Source organism: Triticum aestivum, chromosome 5B (assembly GCF_018294505.1).
Source record: "Triticum aestivum cultivar Chinese Spring chromosome 5B, IWGSC CS RefSeq v2.1, whole genome shotgun sequence".
In the NCBI taxonomy this organism is placed as follows: Eukaryota; Viridiplantae; Streptophyta; class Magnoliopsida; order Poales; family Poaceae; genus Triticum; species Triticum aestivum.
Window position 1 is genome coordinate 609,808,126 of NC_057807.1, and position 25,318 is coordinate 609,833,443.

General features: G+C 44.0%; 1 pseudogene; it reads left to right on the top strand.

Moving 5' to 3' along the window:
- The window catches only part of LOC123115086 (zealexin A1 synthase-like), a 33,182-nt pseudogene extending 20,612 nt beyond the window's left edge, over positions 1-12,570 (top strand).
- Positions 12,571-25,318: the final 12,748 nt, after the last annotated feature.

Genomic DNA, 25,318 nt, shown 5'->3' on the forward strand with positions numbered 1-25,318 from the left:
GAACCCGAAATCCAACAAATTCTACCGCTATGTGAGTTTCTCAAACATAGTTATTAAGTAATTTATATTGTTTATTTCAAAATAGTTGACAACTTATTTCCATTGATAGCTTATTTTCATTCTTCAAACAATGTGCCGAATATGGTAGACAGAACCTACTACACCGATGGCTCTGAGTTAACTTATCTGGAGAAAAATCATTTGGTCGCATTTTGTACTAATCTTGAGAATTACAATATCTATTATCAAACTCCTCCACATTATGGTCTATATGTGCCACTAGTGCATGTGTTGAACTATGGTAACATCCATGGAGATGCCATGGTAAGATTTTTTACTATTACGACATCCGTGCATCTTTTGCATAAATTCTTCTAAAACTAAACTACATTGCTAACTACGATGTTATTACTATGTTTTTCAACAGAAAATTCCCAATGATTGTGTGCCTCGTCTGATGTATCAGAATGGTCGCCTTGATGTTTTGAACATACAGCCAGGTCATCCTACAAATCTCACATATCCGTATCAGATTTCCAAAACCAGTGAAGACATGGTAATCAAAGAATGAAAAATGTATGGACAGTCATAAGGAGGTTCTTGGAAGCAACATTGTGTGAAAGGCAAGAATTGGAGACAGGACAATCTTCATTCTCCATAATGGAGAGTTAGGACCTATCTTGTTTTATGCTATTCTACCTCAGAGAAGGTAGTAGGTCCTACCTAATACTCATGATCATGTGCTAAGAACAACTAAATAGGATTGGTTAGATGACTATGATGATGATGTGGTATCGAGTAGAAGTTGTATGATCGATGATGATGAGTATGACTTGTTATCATGATACCAATCATGAGTTATTTATTATTATGATTGATGATGCATGATGCTAAGTTGTTATATGAGCATGATGAGTTATTATATATATATCAGTAGGTGAAATGAACATGGAATAAATTCAAGTGGAGGCAGCATGTGGTGCACATCAAAAGTACTACTAATCCAAACTAGATCAAGTTTGGATTAGTAGTACTTTCGACATGCACCACATGTTGCCTCCACTTGAATCTACTCCATGTTCATTTCACCGCTGTTATATATAATAACTAATCATGGTCATAAAATCATATGATGAAAGTACTGTATATAAAACCACAACGAAAATAAGTTGTATTTTCAAAAATACAGGAAAAGTTAGCAGCAACGCTTTTCAGAAGAAACGCTACTGCTACTTTCTATTATCTGTAGTGCTTTACCAAACAAGCGCTACTGCTAACTTGGTATAGTAGGCGCTGGCATTCCAGCGCTACTGCTAACAGTTAGCTATAGCGGCTTAGTGGTAGCGCTGGCACAAGCCCTACTACTAGGGTTTTCCATAGTAGTGATCCCTAATACCTTTGTCGTACTCTTGTGCAATGACAAGTGGATAAACACTCATCATGAGAATAACACATCTAGCAAGGAAAAATATTGGCTACCCTTTACCGCTTCACGAGCAGTAGAGCACACAAAAGAGAAATTTATTTTGAACATTAGAGATGGCACATTCAAATTTTCTTAGAATGGCATGGAAATACCGCATATAGGTAGGTATAGTGGACTCATATGGAAAAACTGGTTTAAAGGGTTTTGGATGCACGAGTAGTGATCATACTTAGTGCAAAATGAAGGCTAGCAAAAAGATTGAGAAGCGACCAACTAAAAAGCGAAAAATCATGTACCCAAGCATTAATCATAAGTAACACCGAATAATGCATGATACGTCTCCGTCGTATCTACTTTTCCAAACACTTTTGCCCTTATTTTGGACTCTAATTTGCATGATTTGAATGGAACTAACCCGGACTGACGTTGTTTTCAGCAGAACTGCCATGGTGTTATTTTTGTGTAGAATTAAAAGTTCTCGGAATGACCTGCAAATCCATGGAGCAACTTTTCAGAATTAATAAAAATATTGGCGAAAAAATTAGCGTCAGGGGGCCCACACCCTGGTCACGAGGGTGGGGGCGCGCCCCCTCCCCTAGGGCGCGCCCCCTGCCTCGTGGGCCCCCTGGACGTCCACTGACCTCAACTCCAACTCCATATATTTGCTTTCACGGAGAAAAAAATAAGAGAAGAAAGATTCATTGCGTTTTACGATATGGAGCCGCCGCCAAGCCCTAAAACCTCTCAGGAGGGCTGATCTGGAGTCCGTTCGGGGCTCCGGAGAGGGGAATCCATCGCCGTCGTCATCATCAACCATCCTCCATCACCAATTTCATGATGCTCACCGCCGTGCGTGAGTAATTCCATCGTAGGCTTGCTGGACGGTGATGGGTTGGATGAGATTTACCATGTAATTAAGTTAGTTTTGTTAGGGTTTGATCCCTAGTATCCACTATGTTCTGAGATTGATGTTGCTATGACTTTGCTATGCTTAATGCTTGTCACTAGGGCCCGAGTGCCATGATTTAGATCTGAACCTATTATGTTTTCATGAATATATGTGAGTTCTTGATCCTATCTTGCAAGTCTATAGTCACCTATTATGTGTTATGATCCGTTAACCCCGAAGTGACAATAATCGGGATACTTACCGGTGATGACCCTAGTTTGAGGAGTTCATGTATTCACTAAGTGTTAATGCTTTGGTCCAGTTCTCTATTAAAAGGAGGCCTTAATATCCCTTAATTTCCATTAGGACCCCGCTGCCACGGGAGGGTAGGACAAAAGATGTCATGCAAGTTCTTTTCCATAAGCACGTATGACTATATTCGAAATACATGCCTACATTACATTGATGAACTGGAGCTAGTTCTGTGTCACCCTATGTTATAACTATTACATGAGGAATCGCATTCGATATAATTATCCATCACTGATCCAATGCCTACGAGGTTTTCACATATTGTGCTTTGCTTAGCTACTTTACCGTTGCTACTGTTACAATTACTACAAAACTGCTACTGTTGCTTTTGCTATTGTTACCGTTACTTCCATACTACTTTGCTACTAAATACCTTGTTGCAGATACTAAGTTATCCAGGTGTGGTTGAATTGACAACTCAACTTCTAATACTTGAGAATATTCTTTGGCTCCCCTTGTGTCGAATCAATAAATTTGGGTTGAATACTCTACCCTTGAAAACTGTTGCGATCCCCTATACTTGCGGGTTATCAATGCACCATAAGTAGGATATAAATTTCATTGCATAACTATTGACTTTCGTGCTTGCATAGGGAATCACAAACCTTAACATCAATATTCTTACTAAAGCACAATTACTCATCAACATAACTCACATATCATATCGTCATATCTCAAAACCATTACTAAGAATCAAGTTTATTTTGTCCAATGATCTTCATGAAAGTTTTTATTATATCCTTGTACTAACCAGACCTCAAACAGTCCGGTCTCTGTGCATCAGTGTCATCCCTGGATCGGTAATGTTGACACGTATAGTACTCGAGGATTTATAACAGAGTTGCAATCACACACTTATTACATCAAATGTCTCAAAGGAGAACTTATTACAATAATATGGCTTAAGGCCATCTAAATACGATAACAGCGAAAGGCTTGGAAGATAAAGTGAGTCCATCAACTCCAACGACATAGCTGAGTGAACGACAATGACCTATGGCACCTTACTCGTCGTCTGAAAAGTCTACAACATGATATGTTGCAGCCCGAAACGGGTCAACACATGGAATATGCTGGCAATGTAACACATAGAGTAATGAACAGATAGATGCTATCACTACATGCATATATGGCTGGTGGAAAGCTCTATGGTTACAGTTTTGCATAAAGCCAATTTTTTCCTACAACAAAGGAATAAATTTTATTTAACTATCATGGTGGTTGTTAAACATTGAGAAGGTTCCTCCAACTCAATCCCAATTAAGTTTCATCAAATACACAATCAAATTAAACTTAGAGTGATGAGATCAACATGATAATCCAAGAACCAGATACTCAAGACGTCCATAACCGGGGACACGGCTAACCATGATTAGTTTGTACACTCTACAGAGGTTTGCACACTTTTCCCCACAAGACTCGATCTCCTCCGCTGGATTTCTTGCACTACATGGTGTTTGAGAAACGGATGACCGAGACACAGTCTTTCAGAAGCATTAACTCTTTACTCTGGGTAGACAGTACCACCTACATCCCCTACATCTGCTAGTCTACCACTAAAAGAGGTCACACAATATACTCAACTATGCTAGAGCCCATAATAGCTTGTGGCTGCACATGGAAGTTTCTAGCATGAATAATCTTATGATCCCTTTGAGCCTGGGTGGCAGACCGTAGAATGATCACACGGGTACTCCGGGATATTCTAGGACAACACTGGATTCTCCAGGTGCCCGCAACCAATCCAACCAGATGTGATTTTAAGTAGACACCTTAAGTTAACCATTAATTAACAATACTCACATTTGTCATGGATACACTCACCCAATCCATGTCTACGAGCATAGCATAGCAATCCTAAGCATAACGTAGAAGTAACTCCCAAACGTTTGATAAAAACAGGGCAATAGGTTCTACCTCATCATCTACTTCCCAACCCACATGTTATTCAGATCCTAACCATGCAATGTTACAGGGTTGAAACTAATGCATAAAAAACTGGGTAATAAAGGGGTATGATCAAAGTGTTACTTGCGTTGCTGATGATCTGCAAAACCTAGAGACTCGTAGTAGCACGCTTCGCACTCCGGGAATTCTATCGCAAACAAACAATGACATACATAAGCACTCAATTAAAAGCACGGGTAAAACTCAAATAAGAAGATCTAACCAGAAAGATCAACTAAAGAACTCCGGTTTGCAAAAAGAATCAAATCAAACGGAGAAACGAAACTCAAACTACGAAAGAAACAAGATCTGATTACTAAACTGGACTAAAGTCAAATTTTACAGTGTCAAAATCTTGTTCAAGTTGGTTAAACAGAAAGAGGGCTTTGAAACAAAGATTTAGGCGCTTGTTTCACCTGATTCCGATAAACGAGCGAAAAGATAAACTAAAATGAAGATCAGGGCTGAAATCGCGATCGAAAATAATCACGGAAAAACACTTGAAAAAGAAAACTGACTAACAGGCTAACGAACGAATGTTTGCTGTCTGCGGCTAACTGACGAACAGCATTCATTAAAACGAACGTACGGACGAACGTCCGCAAAATAACTAAATCGGAAAAAACCGAACTGATCTAACAGAAAAACTAGATCTAGGGTTTCCTAAAAAAACGATCGATTTTCTCGGAAAAACCGGCGGCTACCTCGGCGTTCGTGTCGGCGTGGCGGCGGCTACTCCGGCGTGCAACGAGTGGTTCCGGCGGGCGGCTCCGGCGGGCGGCGCGGCGGTGGTGGGCGGCGGCACGGGGCGAGACGCGGCGGCGGCGGGCGATGCGGGGTGGCGGGGAGCGGCGGCGGCGTGGCGCTGGCGGCGGCGGCGGCTAGGGTTCGGGGGCGGCGGCGGCTGGGCTGAGGCAGGGCTCGGGGCCTCGGCCTTTAAAGGGTCGGCTGGGTCGAAGTCCTAGGCGGATACGGCCGGCTAGGTCGGTTACCTTTTTATTAAAAAAATTAAATCATGACGCAGAACAACTAATAAAAGAAATACTAAACAGACTCCAAAAATCCTGAAATAAATTTTCACCGTCCTCTAATAATATTGCGGACAAAGTGAAAATTTATTTGGGACTCTAATGCAATTTTGAAAAACGCATTTTTTTTCCTAATTCAAATAAAATAGCAAATAAAACTCCAAATAAAATCTTATTTGATTTTAATATTTTTCCTTCAATATTTCTTTATTTTAGAGAAGTCATTTTATCTCCTCTCTTTTATTTTCATATTAGAAATATACAGAGAGAAAAATAATTAAAACCAAATGATACTCTTTTCAAAATTTGAGAAAACTCAAATATGAAAATAACGAAACCCCCAACTCTCTCTATGGGTCCTTGAGTTTCTTAGAATTTCTAGGATCAAGCCAAAATGCAATAAAATATGATATGCAATGATGATCTATGTATAACATTCCAAATTGAAAATTTGGGATGTTACAATCCTCCTTGGATATCTATCACTTTGGGACTATTTTCATATGTTGCTTTTGCTAAGCTCAAACAAATATAAGTGAAGATCATGAGCATAATTTTTCTCTTTCTCTCAAAATAATCTAAGTGAAGCAAGAGAGAATTTCTTAAAAAATTACTAACTCCCAAACAAATCTAAGTGAAGCATGAGAGCATTTCTTCAAAATTAACAAAGCACACCGTGCTCAAAAAGATATAAGTGAAGTAGTAGAGCAAATCCATGTCTCTAAAAATTTAAGTGAAGCATAGGAGCAAGCATAGCATAATTTTTGGCTCTCTCAAAAGGTGTGTCCAGCAAGGATTCAACACTTAGAACACAAAGCAAAACAAGCAAAGACTCATATCATACAAGATGCTCCAAGCAAAACTCATATCATTTGACGAATAAAAATATAGTTTCAAGTAAGATACCGATGGTTGTTAGAAGAAAGCGGGGATGCCACTCGGGGCATCCCCAAGCTTAGTTGCTTGCTACTTTTTTGAATATTATCTTGGGGTGCCTCGGGCATCCCCAAGCTTAGCATTTTGCTTATCCTTATTCCTTCATCCATCGTAAGATAACCCAAAACTTGAAAACTTCAATCACACAAAACTCAAACAAAACCTTCATGAGATCCGTTAGTATAAGAAACCAAACCACTACTATAAGTACTGTAGCAAACATATTCTTATTTTGTGTTTGCATTATATCTACTGTATTCCAACTTTTCTATAGCAAAAACTCATCAAAGATAACCATAAAATCATCAAAAAAGGCACACAATGCAAAGAAAAACAGAATCTGTCAAAAACAGAACAGTCTGTAGACATCTGAATATTTCGAATACTTCTGTAACTCCAAAAATTCTGAAATAAACAGGTGGCCGTGAAGAATTTTTATATTAATCTTCTGCAAAAATAATCAACTCAAAAGCACTCTTCTAATAAAAATGACAAATAATCTCGTGAGCACAAAAGTTTCTGTTTTTCAGCAAGATCAAATAAACTTTCACCTAAATCTTCCCAAAGGCCTTGCTTGGCACAAACACTAACTAAAACACAAAAAATACAATCATAACAGTAGCATAATTGTGCTAACACTCAAAAACAGGAAGCAAAAAGCAAAAATAAATTTATTCATTGGGTTGCCTCCCAACAAGCGCTATCGTTTTATGCCCCTAGCTAGGCATATTTCGTAGTATCTAAGGGTTGTCACTCTTATACTTGTTTCTATTGGAGGTATTTGTGTAGGGAGGTATTGCAAATAAGACATAAAACACATTATCCATGGAAACCTTAGCACTATCAAGTTGTTTTTTATCGTAACCCCTTTGATTTCCGGCAGTGGATCCAAGAATAGTGTTGGTTAACATCGTTAAAAACTTGTTGGATCATATCTAAAACGGGGACTTGCTTTTTAGGATTCTCATCAAAGATTTGGTTATCTCCAAGCAAATGTCTTAAAGCATAATCACTATATAAAGAATTTCATCAATCATGGGTTTTTCATGATTCATGCCATTAAAATCAAAGATTTCCCTAGCTTCCCGAATTATGTAGTCAAATTCATTCATCAAAACAAGAGTGGCTAACTTTTTAGCTTTAGGATCCTTTATAATGGGTAACTCGTAGAAAAATCTTTGCAAGGTAGGATGAGTACGAATAAATCTAGTTTCAAGTTTTAGAACAAGTGCCAAAATAGCTTCCACATAAGATTTAATCCTTTTAACTATAGGAATATCATCGAGACTTAATTTTCCGAGACAATTAAAAAATTCTTGGATATGCTCTTTTCCCATAAAATTCCCTTGCCCCAAGACAAAAGTTTTGGCATCCAAATTACCCGTACGCTCCATTTTAGAAGTTAGGCCATCATCTATTTCTGCCATACCAAAGTCACTCAGGGTGACAAGTTCAAGCAAATAAAAGATCTGACGAGAAAACGGCGAACGAAAAAGAAGGCGAATAAAACAGCAAATTTTTGTGAAGTGGGGGAGAGGAAAATGAGAGGCAAATGGCAAATAATGTAAATTGCGAGGAGATGAGATTTGTGAGTAGGAACCTGGTTGATGTTGAGATCTTCCCCAGCAATGGCGCCAGAAATTCCTTTTGATGTCTGCTAGAACTACGTCGGTATTTCCCCAAAGAGGAAGGGATGATGCAGTATAGAGACGGTAGGTATTTCCCTCAGTGATGCGACCAAGGTTATCGAACCAGTAGGAGAACCTCCTCACACCACATAACCAGCACCTGCACACAAATAACAAATACTCGCAACCCGACGTGTTAAAGGGGTTGTCGATCCCTTTTGGGTACGGCGCCTCAAGATAGGCAAATAACGTGAGATAAAGATTGTACATTGGATAAATAGATCGCAGAACAAATAAATTGCAGCAAGGTATTTTTGTGTTTTTGGTCTAATAGATCTGAAAATAAATGCAAAGGAAAATAGATCGCAAAGGCAAATATGATGAAAAGAGACCCGGGGCCCGTAGGTTTCACTAGTGGTTTCTCTTGAGAAAAATAGCAAACGGTGGGAAAACAATTATTGTTGGCCAATTGATAGAACTTCAAATAATCATGACGATATCCAGGCAATGATCATTATATAGGCATCACGTCCAAGATTAGTAGACCGACTCCTCCTTGCATCTACTACTATTACTCCACGCGTCGACCGCTATCCAGCATGCATCTAGTGTATTAAGTTCATGAGAAAATAGAGTAATGCAACAAGAATGATGACATGATGTAGACGAGATCCGTTTATCTATTGCGGAGATATAGATCTCATCTTGTTATCCTTAGTAGCAACGATACATACGTGTCGGTGCCCCTTCTGTCACTGGGATCAAGCATTGTAAGATCGAATCCACTACAAAGTACCTCTTCCCATTGCAAGATAAATAGATCAAGTTGGACAAACAAAACCCCAATATCGGATAAGAAATACGAGGCTATAAGCAACCATGCATATAAGAGATCAAAGAAGACTCAAATAACTTTCATGGATAAAAACATAGATCTGATCATAAACTCAAAGTTCATCGGATCCCAACAAACACATCGGAAAAAGACTTACATCATATGGATCTCCAAGAGACCATTTTATTGATAATCAAGAGAGAGAGAGAGGAAGCCATCTAGCTACTAACTACGGACCCTTAGGTCTACAAAGAACTACTCACGCATCATAGGAGAGGCACCAATGGAAGTGGTGAACCTCCCCCCCCCTCGTGACGGTGTCTAGATTGGATGTGGTGGTTCTGGACTCTGCAGCGGCTGGAATTGATTTTTGTCGACTCTCCTAGGGTTTCTGGAATATTGGGGTATTTATAGAGCAAAGAGGCGGTTCAGGGGGCACCCAAGGTGGGCACAACCCACCAGGGCGCGCCTGGGCCTCCTGGCGCGCCCTGCTGGGTGCTGCTCCCCTCGAGCCACCCCCAGGTGCTTCCTTGGCCCACTGGATGCCTTCTAGCCCAAAAAATCCTCCAGGAGTTTCATTGCATTTGGATTCCGTTTGATATTGATTTTCTGTGATGTAAAAAACATGCAGAAAACAGCAACTGGCACTTGTAACTATGTCAATAAGTTAGTACCAAAAATGATATAAAATGACTATAAAATGATTGTAAAACATCCAAGAATGATAATATAACAGCATTGAACAATCAAAAATTATAGATACGTTGGACACGTATCGGTCAGGTCCAATGAAAATCTTTTGTGACAATACTGGTGCAATTGCCTTGGCAAAGAATCCATATTTCACAAGAGAACCAAACACATCAAAAGACGCTTCAATTCCATCCGCGATCAAGTCAAGGAGGGAGACATAGAGATTTGCAAGATACATACGGATCTGAATGTTGCAGACCCGTTAACTAAGCCTCTTCACAAGCAAAACATGATCAGCACCAAGATTCCATGGGTGTTAGAATCATTACTATGTAATCTAGATTATTGACTCTAGTGCAAGTGGGAGACTGAAGGAAATATGCCCTAGAGGCAGTAATAAAGTTGTTATTTATATTTCCTTATATCATGATAAATGTTTATAATTCATGCTAGAATTGTATTAACCGGAAACTTAGTACCTGTGTGAATACATAGACAAAACATAGTGTTCCTAGTATGCCTCTACTTGACTAGCTCGTTGATCAAAGATGGTTATATTTCCTGACCATAGACATGTGTTGTCATTTGATGAACGAGATCACATCATTATAGAATGATGTGATGGACAAGACCCATCCATTAGCTTAGCATAATGATCGTTATAGTTTTATTGCTACTGCTTTCTTCATGACTTATACATGTTCCTCTGACTATGAGATTATACAACTCCCGAATACCGGAGGAACACCTTGTGTGCTATCAAACATCACAATGTAACTGGGTGATTATAAAGATGCTCTACATGTGTCTCCGAAGGTGTTTGTTGGGTTGGCATAGATCGAGAATAGGATTTGTCACTCCGTGTATCAGAGAGGTATCTCTGGGCCCTCTTGGTAATGCTCATCACTATAAGCCTTGCAAGCAATGTGACTAATGAGTTATTTGCGGGATGAAGCATTACAGAACGAGTAAAGAGACTTGCCTGTAACGAGATTGAACTAGGTATGATGATACCGACGATCGAATCTCGAGCAAGTAACATACCGATGACAAAGGGAACAATGTATATTGTTGTGCGGTTTAACCGATAAAGATCTTCGTAGAATATGTAGGATCCAATATGAGCATCCAGGTTCCGCTATTGGTTATTGATCGGAGATGTGTCTCGATCATGTCTACATAGTTCTCGAACCCGTAGGGTCCGCACGCTTAACGTTCAATCGTGATTTGTATTATGAGTTATGTGTTTTTGATGACCAAAGTTTGTTCGGAGTCCCGGATGAGATCACGGACATGACGAGGAGTCTCGAAATGATCGAGGCATAAAGATTGATATATTGGAAGGTTATGTTCAGACACCAGAATAGTTTTGGAGAGGTTCGGACATTTTCCGCAGTACCGGGGTTACCGGAACCCCCCGGGGAAGTGTAGGGCCAACATGGGCCTAAGGGAGAGAGAGGGAAGCCCGCAAGGGGTGGTCACGCACCCCCCTCCTAGGGAGTCTGAATATGACAAGGAGGAGGGGGCGGCGCCCCCCTTCCCTTTCCCTCTCCCTCTCCTTTCGATTCCCTTCGGTGAAAAAAGGTAGAGAAGGGGGGTTGAATCCTACTTGGACTGGGAGTCCAAGTAGGACTCCCCCTATGGCGCGCCCCTCCTGGTCGCCGGCCTCTCTCCCCCTTCCTTATATACGTGGGCAGGGGCATCCCAAAGGCACATCAATTGTTCTTTTTGCCGTGTGCGGTGCCCCGTCTAGAGTTTACTCCTCTAGTCATAGCGTCATAGTGCTTAGGCGAAGCCCTGCGTGGATCACATCATCAACATCGTCGCCACACCGTCGTGCTGACGGAACTTTCCCTCAACCCTCTACTGGATCAAGAGCTCGAGGGACGTCATCGAGCTGAACGTGTGATGAACACGGAGGTGCCATACGTTCAGTACTTGGATCGGTTGGATCGTGAAGACGTTCGACAACATCAACCGTGTTAACTAAACGCTTCCGCTTTCGGTCTACAAGGGTATGTTGACACACTCTCCCCTCTCGTTGCTATGCATCTCCTAGATAGATCTTGCGTGATCGTAGGATTTTTTTTGAAATTGCATGGTATGTTCCCCAACAGCCCTCACCACGGACATCATCATCATCGTCGTCCTGGTTACCACTTACCACTCCCCTTTTCTCATTTCAAAGTTGATCCAAGCATGGTCACACGTAACGCTCTCTTAGTACCACCGTCTACTAATTTCAGGAGGTGTTTGCGGCTGGGAGCGAGACATCAGCCACGATGCTGGAATGGGCCATGTCAAAGCTCGTGAAGGAGTCACGCCTCCTCCGCAAGGCGCATGCCGAGGTCCGGGAGGCATTCAAAGGCCAGCACGAGCTGACCGAGGGCGACATGGGGAAGCTAGCTACGTCCATCGGCCGGGTGATCAAGGAGACGCTGCGGCTACACACGCCGGTGTCGTTCCTGCTGCCCCGGCAGTGCCGGGAGGCATGCGAGGTGATGGGCTACGACGTCCCCGAGGGGACCAGGGTGCTGGTGAACGCGTGGGCCATGACCTAGGACGGCGCCTACTGGGAGGATGCCGAGGCGTTCAGGCCGGAAAGGTTTGAGGAGGGGAGCGCCGTCGCTGACTTCAGGGGCGGCGACTTCGAGTTCATCCCCTTCGGTGCCAGCAGGAGGATGTGCCCCGGCATAGCACTCGGCCAGGCCAACATGGAGCTCGTGCTTGCGGGCCTCCTCTACCACTTCAACTGGGAGCTTCCCGATGGCGGGAGGCCGGAGGAACTTGACATGTCAGAGGCGTTCGGCCTGGCCATACAGAGGAAGTCTAGGCTCGTGTTGCGCGCCATGCAACATATTTCAGTCACAAATTGATTAGCCTCGATCATGCATATAGCATGCGCTCTGTAGTATCCCCAGTTCCTTGCAAGTTCGTCCATCACGTTGATGGTTACCAATAGTTGGTTGAACTCGATACCCCGTCTTCTGTCACAAGCATGTTGGTTGAGTGTTCGAGGAGTTCATTTGTTGAATACAGCTCCCTGAATTTTCTGTAGAAACCGTCGTCCTGACAACAACGTGATTTGTCATAAAAAATGACTGGGCCTGCTAAAAATCAATCGACTAAAACCATGCAACATTTAAGGCCATTGTTTGCAACATTTTTTTCCTATGGGTTGTAACATCCGTCTTGCTGGTTATAACATGTCGTCCCTCATCGGTTGTAGCACATATTCTCACCGGTTGCAACATCATTCATCAGCGGTTATAGCATTTCAGTTAGGATGTTCGTAGTATTTATTGTTGTTGCTTGCAATACCGCCACAACATTTTTCGCCGTCATTTTTAGGGAAAAAAACATACCAGTCGACTGAGTTCCAGACACACCAAAAAATGATTGGTTTCCATACTTAAAAGTCTGACGCCTTGTTGTTTCTAAATCATGCCCTCTAGGCTCTGGCACCCTTCTAGTTTGTTGTGCTGAAGCCATCCAAACTATCTTGAGCTTAAAAATGTTCATGTTGTAAATTTTTATAATCAAAGGGAAACAATAAAAAGCCAGAATTAATAAAAAGAAAGAAGGAGAAAAAAGGAAAAGAAAATCAAGAAAATCGGAACCTAATGGGCCGGCGCGACGCGTGGGCGATCCAGGCCGGCCGGCCCTTCGATAGCCGAAGATAAGATTTTCGCAGGATATTTTCGCAATGGTGGTAGACTGTCAGGCCCAGGAAAGCACCGCCAACTCAACTACCAATCCAGCTCGCAGGGGCTAAGGGCCATAGGGACACTACCACTCGCGGGAAAGAAACCTCGAGCAAGAGATCGATGGATGATGCTGCTTCAGGATCGGGCACGTCTGCTTCCGACCTAGAGGCAATGATGGAAGAACTTGGATTGAAGGAAGACGATCTTGAGGACGTTGTGATTGAAGATGAGGAACTTCCAGCAGAGGCAAATCGCTGGATGGCCATTGTTAGGGTTTATACAGAAAAAATGTATAGCCAGTACTGGTTCTATAGGAACATGAGAGCTGCTTGGGACTTGGCGAAGGAGGTAAAGATCATGCCACTCAAGGAGAACTTGTACACTATGCAGTTTGGGTGCCTTGGCGATTGGGAACGGGTAATGGAGGATGGACCATGGACTTTCAAAGGGAAAGTCGTAGTGCTAGCGCATTATGATGGCTTCACTAAGCCGTCGTCGATAGAGCTCAATAAGATAGATATTTGGGTTCAGATCCATGACGTCCCTGTGGCTTCTTCTCCAAAATCAAGGCACTGGCCGCTACCGTATGAGAATTCATCTTTGCCTAGCAAAAATCACAGGACTTCGAAGGGAACTTCGTTAGGGTTCGAGTAAGGATTGATGTTACAAAACCCCTTAAGAACGCAGTCTCGCTTGTGATCAAGAAGAAGGATGCCCTCCAAAGAGTGATATTCAGAGTTAAATACGAACGGCTCCCAGATTGGTGTGTCGTGTGTGGATATCTTGGGCATTTGTTTAAAGAGTGTGGCGACGGGGTTCATCCACCAAAAGCATTAGTCTTCAAGGACCTCAAAGAGACGTGGTTCACAGGGCCGGGAAGTGGTCCAGGAGAGGGAAGAGGACAAGATGATGGCAACGCAGGGAGAGGTGGACATGGTAGAGGCCAGTCTGGAAGAGGCCGGGGCCGAGGCTATACCCAGACCAATCCTTTTGGAGGATACAATGAGGATGAGAGAGCCAACTACACTTCTGATGTGGATATGGGCGAGGCAGATAACAACAGGAAAAGAGGGTTTACAACAAGTGACACTAAATCAGCTTTGGCATCGGCGGCTGCCAGTGGTGCTAGCAATCTTCTGCTGCTACCTCCACCAGAGATCCCGCTAAGCCCTTCTTCAATCCAAGAGCCGAAGAGAACCAAGCAAAGCTCGAACACAGCCGACAAGAACAGTGGGAAGAATGCAGTGGTGACCAAAAACCTTGATGTGTGTTTGGCGAGCTTGTTGGGGAACGTAGCAGAAAACAAAAATTTTCCTACGGTTTCACCAAGATCCATCTAGGAGTTCATCTAGCAACGAGTGATTAGATGCATCTACGTACCTTGTAGATCGCGAGCGGAAGCGTTCAAGGAACGGGGATGATGTAGTCGAACACGACGTGATTCAAATCACCGATGATCTTAGCACCGAATGGACGGTGCCTCCGCGTTCAACACACGTACGGAACGGATGACGTCTCCTCCTTTCTTGATCCAGCAAGGGGGGAGGGGAGGTTGATGAAGATCCAGCAGCACGACGGTGTGGTGGTGGATGCAGGGCGTCACAGTAGCAGGGCTTCGCCTATACTACGAGAGAGAGACGTAACGGGGAGAGAGGGAAGCACCAAAGGCTGAGGTATGAAATCCCTTCTCTCCCCCACTATATATAGGAGGGCCAAGGGGGGTTGGTGCGCAGCCTAGGAGATCTAATCTCCTAGGTGCGGCTGCCAAGGGGAGGATTCCCTCCCCCCCAAGGCACCTAGAGGTGCCTTCCACCACTTGGACTCCTTCCCCATGGAAACCCTAGGCGCATGGGCCTAGTGGGGCTGGTGCCCTTGGCCCATGTAGGCCAAGGCGCACCCCCTACAGCCCATGTGGCCCCCCGGGACAGGTGGCCCCACCCGGTGGGCCCCCGGGACCCCTCCGGTGGTCCCGGTACAATACCGATAACCCCGAAACTTGTCCCGATGGCCGAAACAGCACTTCCTATATATAATTCTTTACCTCCGGACCATTCCGGAACTCCTCGTGACGTCCGGGATCTCATCCGGGACTCCGAACAACATTCGGGTTTACTGCATATACATATCTTCATAACCCTAGCGTCACCGAACCTTAAGTGTGTAGACCCTACGGGTTCGGGAGACAAGCAGACATGACTGAGACGACTCTCCAGTCAATAACCAACAGCGGGATCTGGATACCCATGTTGGCTCCCACATGCTCCACGATGATCTCATCGGATGAACCACGATGTCGAGGATTAATCAACCCCGTATACAATTCCCTTTGTCAATCGGTATGTTACTTGCCCGAGACTCGATCGTCGGTATCCCAATACCTTGTTCAATCTCGTTACCGGCAAGTCACTTTACTCGTACCGCAATGCATGATCCCGTGACCAGACACTTGGTCACTTTGAGCTCATAATGATGATGCATTACCGAGTGGGCCCAGTGATACCTCTCCGTTATCCGGAGTGACAAATCCCAGTCTCGATCCGTGTCAACCCAACAGACACTTTCGGAGATACCTGTAATGCACCTTTATAGTCACCCAGTTACGTTGTGACGTTTGATACACCCAAAGCACTCCTACGGTATCCGGGAGTTACACGATCTCATGGTCAAAGGAAAAGATACTTGACATTGGAAAAGCTTTAGCAAACGAACTACACGATCTTTGTACTATGCTTACGATTGGGTCTTGTCCATCACATCATTCTCCTAATGATGTGATCCCGTTATCAATGACATCCAATGTCCATAGCCAGGAAATCATGACTATCTGTTGATCAACGAGCTAGTCAACTAGAGGCTTACTAGGGACATATTATGGTCTATGTATTCACACGTGTATTACGATTTCCGGATAATACAGTTATAGCATGAATAAAGACAATTATCATGAACAAAGAAATATAATAATAATGCTTTTATTATTGCCTCTAGGGCATATTTCCAACAGTCTCCCACTTGCACTAGAGTCAATAATCTAGTTACATTGTGATGAATCGAACACCCATGGAATTCTGGTGTTGATCATGTTTTGCCCTAGGGAGAGGTTTAGTCAACGGATCTGCTATATTCAGGTCCGTATGTACTTTACAAATCTCTATGTCTCCATCTTGAACATTTTCACGAATGGAGTTGAAGCGACGCTTGATGTGCCTTGTCTTCTTGTGAAACCTGGGCTCCTTGGCAAGTGCAATAGCTCCAGTGTTGTCACAAAAGAGTTTGATTGGCCCCGACGCATTGGGTATGACTCCTAGGTCGGCGATGAACTCCTTCACCCATATTGCTTCATGTGCTGCCTCCGAGGCTGCCATGTACTCCGCTTCACATGTAGATCCCGCCACGACGCTCTGTTTGCAGCTGCACCAGCTCACTGCTCCACCATTCAACATATACACGTATCCGGTTTGTGACTTAGAGTCATCCAGATCTGTGTCGAAGCTAGCGTCGACGTAACCCTTTACGACGAGCTCTTCGTCACCTCCATAAACGAGAAACATTTCCTTAGTCCTTTTTAGGTACTTCAGGATATTCTTGACCGCTGTCCAGTGTTCCTTGCCGGGATTACTTTGGTACCTTCCTACCAAACTTACGGCAAGGTTTACATCAGGTCTGGTACACAGCATGGCATACATAATAGAACCTATGGCTGATGCATAGGGGATGACGCTCATCTCTTCTATATCTTCTGCCGTGGTCGGACATTGAGCTGAGCTCAATTTCACACCTTGCAAAACAGGCAAGAACCCTTTCTTGGACTGATCCATTTTGAACTTCTTCAAAATCTTATCAAGGTATGTGCTTTGTGAAAGACCTATGAGGCGTCTTGATCTATCCCTATAGATCTTGATGCCCAATATATAAGCAGCTTCTCCAAGGTCCTTCATTGAAAAACTCTTATTCAAGTAGGCCTTGATGCTGTCCAAGAGTTCTATATCATTTCCCATCAAAAGTATGTCATCTACATATAATATGAGAAATGCTACAGAGCTCCCACTCACTTTCTTGTAAACGCAGGCTTCTCCATAAGTCTGCGTAAACCCAAACGCTTTGATCATCTCATCAAAGCGAATGTTCCAACTCCGAGATGCTTGCACCAGCCCATAAATCGAGCGTTGGAGCTTGCACACCTTGTTAGCATTCTTAGGATCGACAAAACCTTCCGGCTGCATCATATACAATTCTTCCTTAAGGAAACCATTAAGGAATGCCGTTTTGACGTCCATTTGCCATATTTCATAATCGTAGAATGCGGCAATTGCTAACATGATTCGGACGGACTTCAGCTTCGCTACCGGTGAGAAAGTCTCATCGTAGTCAACCCCTTGAACTTGTCGATAACCCTTAGCGACAAGCCGAGCTTTATAGATGGTCACATTACCATCCGCGTCTGTCTTCTTCTTAAAGATCCATTTATTTTCTATGGCTCGCCGTTCAACGGGCAAGTCAGTCAAAGTCCATACTTCGTTTTCATACATGGATCCTATCTCGGATTTCATGGCTTCTAGCCATTTGTCGGAATCCGGGCCCGCCATCGCTTCTTCATAGTTCGAAGGTTCACTGTTGTCCAACAACATGATTTCCAAGACAGGGTTGCCGTACCATTCTGGTGCGGAACGTGTCCTTGTGGACCTTCGAATTTCAGTAGGAGCTTGATCAGAAGTATCTTGATCATTAATAACTTCCTCTCTAGTCGGTGCAGGTGCCTCAGGAACATTTTCTTGAGTTGCGCCATTTACCGGTTCAAGAGGCAATACTTCATCAAGTTCTACTTTCCTCCCACTTACTTCTTTCGAGAGAAACTCTTTCTCTAGAAAGGATCCATTCCTGGCAACAAAGATCTTGCCTTCGGATCTGAGGTAGAAGGTATACCCATAAGTTTCTTTAGGGTATCCTATGAAGACGCATTTTTCCGACTTGGGTTCGAGCTTTTCAGGTTGAAGTTTCTTGACATAAGCATCGCATCCCCAAACTTTTAGAAACGACAGCTTAGGTTTCTTCCCAAACCATAATTCATACGGTGTCGTCTCAACGGATTTCGACGGAGCCCTATTTAAAGTGAATGCGGCAGTCTCTAAAGCATAGCCCCAAAAGGATAGCGGTAAATCGGTAAGAGACATCATAGATCGCACCATATCTAATAGAGTGCGATTACGACGTTCGGACACACCATTACGCTGAGGTGTTCCAGGCGGCGTGAGTTGTGAAACTATTCCACATTTTCTTAAGTGTGTGCCAAATTCGTGACTCAAGTATTCTCCTCCACGATCTGATCGTAGAAACTTGATTTTCCTGTCACGTTGATTTTCAACCTCACTCTGAAATTCCTTGAACTTTTCAAAGGTTTCAGACTTGTGTTTCATTAAGTAGACATACCCATATCTACTCAAGTCATCAGTGAGGGTGAGAACATAACGATAGCCACCGCGAGCCTCAACACTCATTGGACCGCACACATCAGTATGTATGATTTCCAATAAGTTGGTTGCTCGCTCCATTGTTCCTGAGAACGGAGTCTTGGTCATTTTTCCCATGAGGCATGGTTCGCACGTGTCAAATGATTCATAATCAAGAGACTCTAAAAGTCCATCTGCATGGAGCTTCTTCATGCGTTTGACACCTATGTGACCAAGGCGGCAGTGCCACAAGTATGTGGGACTATCGTTATCAACTTTACATCTTTTGGTACTCACACTATGAACATGTGTAGTAATACGCTCGAGATTCATTAAGAATAAACCATTGACTATCGGAGCATGACCATAAAACATATCTCTCATATAAATAGAACAACCATTATTCTCAGATTTAAATGAGTAGCCATCTCGTATTAAACGAGATCCTGATACAATGTTCATGCTCAAACTTGGCACTAAATAACAATTATTGAGGTTTATAACTAATCCCGTAGGTAAATGTAGAGGTAGCGTGCCGACGGCGATCACATCGACCTTGGAACCATTCCCGACGCGCATCGTCACCTCGTCCCTCTCCAGTTTTCGTTTATTCCGCAGCTCCTGCGGTGAGTTACAAATATGAGCAACGGCACCGGTATCAAATACCCAGGAGTTACTACGAGTACTGGTAAGGTACACATCAATTACATGTATATCAAATATACCTTTGGTGTTGCCGGCCTTCTTGTCCGCTAAGTATTTGGGGCAGTTCCGCTTCCAGTGACCCTTCCCTTTGCAATAAAAGCACTCTGTCTCAGGCTTGGGTCCATTCTTTGACTTCTTCCCGACAGCTTGCTTGCCGGGCGCAGCAACTTCCTTGCCGTCCTTCTTGAAGTTCTTTTTACCCTTGCCCTTCTTGAACTTAGTGGTTTTATTCATCATCAACACTTGATGTTCCTTCTTGACTTCTACCTCTGCTGATTTCAGCATTGCAAATACTTCAGGAATGGTCTTTACCATCCCCTGCATATTGAAGTTCATCACAAAGCTCTTGTAGCTTGGTGGAAGCGACTGGAGGATTCTGTCAATGACCGCGTCATCCGGGAGATTAACTCCCAGCTGAGTCAAGCGGTTATGAAACCCAGACATAGTGAGTATGTGCTCACTGACAGAACTATTTTCCTCCATCTTACAGCTGAAGAACTTATCGGAGACTTCATATCTCTCGATCCGGGCATGAGCTTGAAAAACCATTTTTAGCTCTTCGAACATCTCATATGCTCCATGTCTCTCAAAACGCTTTTGGAGCCCCGGCTCTAAGCTGTAAAGCATGCCGCACTGAACGAGGGAGTAGTCATCAGTACGTGTCTGCCAAGCGTTCATAGCGTCTTGGTTCTGTGGGACGGGTGGATCACCTAGCGGTGCTTGTAGGACATAATCTTTCTTGGCAGCTATGAGGATGATCCTCAGGTTCCGGACCCAGTCCGTATAGTTGCTGCCATCGTCTTTCAGCTTGGTTTTCTCTAGGAACGCGTTGAAATTGAATACAACGTTGGCCATTTGATCTACAAGACATATTGTAAAGATTTTAGACTAAGTTCATGATAATTAAGTTCATCTAATCAAATTATTAATGAACTCCCACTCAGATTAGACATCCCTCTAGTCATCTAAGTGTTACACGATCCGAGTCGACTAGGCCATGTCCGATTAACACGTGAGACGGACTAGTCATCGCCGGTGAACATCTTCATGTTGATCGTATCTTCCATACGACTCGTGTTCGACCTTTCGGTCTCTGTGTTCCGAGGCCATGTCTTCACATGCTAGGCTCGTCAAGTTAACCCTAAGTGTTTTTGCATGTGTAAAACTTCTTACACCCGTTGTATGTGAACGTAAGGATCTATCACACCCGATTAACACGTGGTGCTTCGAAACGACGAACTGTAGCAACGGTGCACAGTTAGGGGAGAACACTTCTTGAAATTGTTGTAAGGGATCATCTTATTCACTACCGTCGTTCTAAGTAAACAAGATGCAAAACATGATAAACATCACATGCAATCAAATAATAATAGTGACATGATATGGCCAATATCACATAGCTCCTTTGATCTCCATCTTGGGGCTCCATGATCATCCTTTCACCGTCATACTCATCGACATGTAAGTTGTGATTCCTATTACAATAGCATGAACATCTCATACATCACATATAGATCATTCATCATTCATCACAACTTTGGCCATATCACATCACATAGCATACCCTGCAAAAACAAGTTAGACGTTCTCTAATTGTTGTTTGCATGTTTTACGTGGCTGCCATGGGTTTCTAGCAAGAACGTTTCTTACCTACGCAAAGACCACAACGTGATATGCCAATTGCTATTTACCCTTCATAAGGACCCTTTTCATCGAATCCGATCCGACTAAAGTAGGAGAGACAGACACCCGCTGGCCACCTTATGCAACTAGTGCATGTCAGTCGGTGGAACCTGTCTCACGTAAGAGTACGTGTAAGGTCGGTCCGGGCCGCTTCATCCCACGATGCCGCCGAATCAAGATAAGACTAGTAACGGCAAGCATATTGAACAAAATCAACGCCCACAACTACTTTGTGTTCTACTCGTGCAAGAGAACTACGCATAGACCTAGCTCATGATGCCACTGTTGGGGAACGTTGCAGAAAACAAAAATTTTCCTACGGTTTCACCAAGATCCATCTAGGAGTTCATCTAGCAACGAGTGATTAGATGCATCTACGTACCTTGTAGATCGCGAGCGGAAGCGTTCAAGGAACGGGGATGATGTAGTCGAACACGACGTGATTCAAATCACCGATGATCTTAGCACCGAACGGACGGTGCCTCCGCGTTCAACACACGTACGGAACGGATGACGTCTCCTCCTTTCTTGATCCAGCAAGGGGGGAGGGGAGGTTGATGAAGATCCAGCAGCACGACGGCGTGGTGGTGGATGCAGGGCGTCACAGTAGCAGGGCTTCGCCTATACTACGAGAGAGAGACGTAACGGGGAGAGAGGGAAGCACCAAAGGCTGAGGTATGAAATCCCTCCTCTCCCCCACTATATATAGGAGGGCCAAGGGGGGTTGGTGCGCAGCCTAGGAGATCTAATCTCCTAGGTGCGGCTGCCAAGGGGAGGATTCCCTCCCCCCCCAAGGCACCTAGAGGTGCCTTCCACCACTTGGACTCCTTCCCCATGGAAACCCTAGGCGCATGGGCCTAGTGGGTCTGGTGCCCTTGGCCCATGTAGGCCAAGGCGCACCCCCTACAGCCCATGTGGCCCCCCGGGACAGGTGGCCCCACCCGGTGGGCCCCTGGGACCCCTCCGGTGGTCCCGGTACAATACTGATAACCCCGAAACTTGTCCCGATGGCCGAAACAGCACTTCCTATATATAATTCTTTACCTCTGGACCATTCCAGAACTCCACGTGACGTCCGGGATCTCATCCGGGACTCCGAACAACATTCGAGTTTACTGCATATACATATCTTCATAACCCTAGCGTCACCGAACCTTAAGTGTGTAGACCCTACGGGTTCGGGAGACAAGCAGACATGACTGAGACGACTCTCCAGTCAATAACCAACAGCGGGATCTGGATACCCATGTTGGCTCCCACATGCTCCACGATGATCTCATCGGATGAACCGCGATGTCGAGGATTAATCAACCCCGTATACAATTCCCTTTGTCAATCGGTATGTTACTTGCCCGAGACTCGATCGTCGGTATCCCAATACCTTGTTCAATCTCGTTACCGGCAAGTCACTTTACTCGTACCGCAATGCATGATCCCGTGACCAGACACTTGGTCACTTTGAGCTCATAATGATGATGCATTACCGAGTGGGCCCAGTGATACCTCTCCGTTATCCGGAGTGACAAATCCCAGTCTCGATCCGTGTCAACCCAACAGACACTTTCGGAAATACCTGTAGTGCACCTTTATAGTCACCCAGTTACGTTGTGACGTTTGATACACCCAAAGCACTCCTACGGTATCCGGGAGTTACACGATCTCATGGTCAAAGGAAAAGATACTTGACATTGGAAAAGCTCTAGCAAACGAACTACACGATCTTTGTACTATGCTTAGGATTGGGTCTTGTCCATCACATCATTCTCCTAATGATGTGATCCCATTATCAATGACATCCAATGTCCATAGCCAGGAAATCATGACTATCTGTTGATCAACGAGCTAGTCAACTAGAGGCTTACTAGGGACATATTATGGTCTATGTATTCACATGTGTATTACGATTTCCGGATAATACAGTTATAGCATGAATAAAGACAATTATCATGAACAAAGAAATATAATAATAATGCTTTTATTATTGCCTCTAGGGCATATTTCCAACAGAGCTCCCATGAGGGGTCGTGCCTAGCGCAATGAGTCTCCTATGCTGGAACTGTCGTGGGATTGGCAAGCCCGCGACAGTGAAGGAGCTTCGTGATCTAACGAAGCAGTTTGCCCCCTCTGTACTATGCATCCTTGAAACCCAAATAGAGGATTCTAGAGTTGAAAAATTAGTTGGTTCGTTAGGTTTTAATAAGAGTTTTGTTGTTAGCAGTCTGGGCAGAAGTGGTGGCCTCGGAATATTCTGGAATGAATAAATAAAGCTTGAGGTTGTTGGTTATTCTCAGTATCACATTGATGTTATCATTAATGATCTTCTGGATATTAGAACAAGGGTTACCTTCATCTATGGAGAAGCCCAGGTGAATGAGAGATACAAGACTTGGGACACTATTAGGGGAATTGTTGGCTCTAACAATATACCCTGGAGAGTCCTAGGTGATTTCAACTAGGTGCTCCATGCACATGAACATGATGGAGTCGGACACAGAAACCAGGCACAGATGGATGCGTTCAGGGATGCTTTGGATACATGTGGCCTGTCAAATATAGGTTATACTAGCATTGATTGGACTTTTGAATGGAAGGTGGCGGGAGGAACATATACAAAAGTTAGATTGGACAGGGGCGTGGCAAATCCTGCATGGACCATCACCTTTCCAACAGCAAGGCTTGAGCACAAGACAGCGGCGACGAGCGACCACATTCCCCTCTACGTGCAGTACGTGCATGAAGATGCATGCAAGCGGGCCCCGCGATCCTTTAAATATGAATTGGCATGGGAAAGGGACCCGGGTCTGGTGCTGAAGGAAATATGCCCTAGAGGCAATAATAAAGTTATTATTTATTTCCTTATTTCATGATAAATGTTTATTATTCATGCTAGAATTATATTAACCGGAAACATAATACATGTGTGAATACATAGACAAACTTAATGTCACTAGTATGCCTCTACTTGACTAGATCATTAATCAAAGATGGTTATGTTTCCTAACCATAGACATGAGTTGTCATTTGATTAACGGGATCACATCATTAGGAGAATGATGTGATTGACATGACCCATTCTGTTATCTTAGCACTTGATCGTTTAGAATGTTGCTATTGCTTTCTTCATGACTTATACATGTTCCTACAACTATGAGATTATGCAACTCCCATTTACCGGAGGAACATTTTGTGTGCTACCAAATGTCACAACGTAACTGGGTGATTATAAAGGAGCTCTACCGGTGTCTCCAAAGGTACATGTTGAGTTGGCGTATTTCGAGATTAGGTTTTGTCACTCCGATTGTCGGAGAGGTATCTTTGGGCCCTCTCGATAATGCACATCACTATAAGCCTTGCGAGCAATGTAGCTAACGAGTTAGTTACAGAATGATGCATTACAGAACGAGTAAAGAGACTTGCCGGTAACGAGATTGAACTAGGTATTGGATACCGACGATCAAATCTCGGGTAAGTAACATACCGATGACAAAGGGAACAACGTATGTTGTTATGCGGTTTGACCGATAAAGATCTTCGTAGAATATGTAGGAGCCAATATGAGCATCCAGGTTCCGCTATTGGTTATTGACCGGAAACGTGTCTCGGTCATGTCTACATAGTTCTCGAACCCGTAGGGTCCGCACGCTTAAGATTTCGATGACAGTTATATTATGAGTTTATGAGTTTTGATGTACTGAAGGTTGTTCGAAGTCCCGGATGTGATCACGGACATGACGAGGAGCCTCAAAATGGTCAAGACATGAAGATTCATATATTGGAAGCCTATATTTGGATATCGGAAGTGTTCCGGGTGAAATCAGGATTTTACCGGTGTACCGAGGGGTTACCGGACCCCCCCGGGGGCTTAATGGGCCATAGTGGGCCTTAGTGGAGAAGAGGAGAGGCGGCCAGGGCTGGGCCGCGCGCCCCTCCCCCTAGTTCGAATAGGACAAGGAGAGGGGGGCGGCGCCCCCCTTTCCTTCCTCTCTCTCCCTCCTCTTTCCCCCCTTCTCCAAGTCCAACAAGGAAAGGAGGGAGTCCTACTCCCGGTGGGAGTAGGACTCCCCATGGCGCGCCTCCTCCCT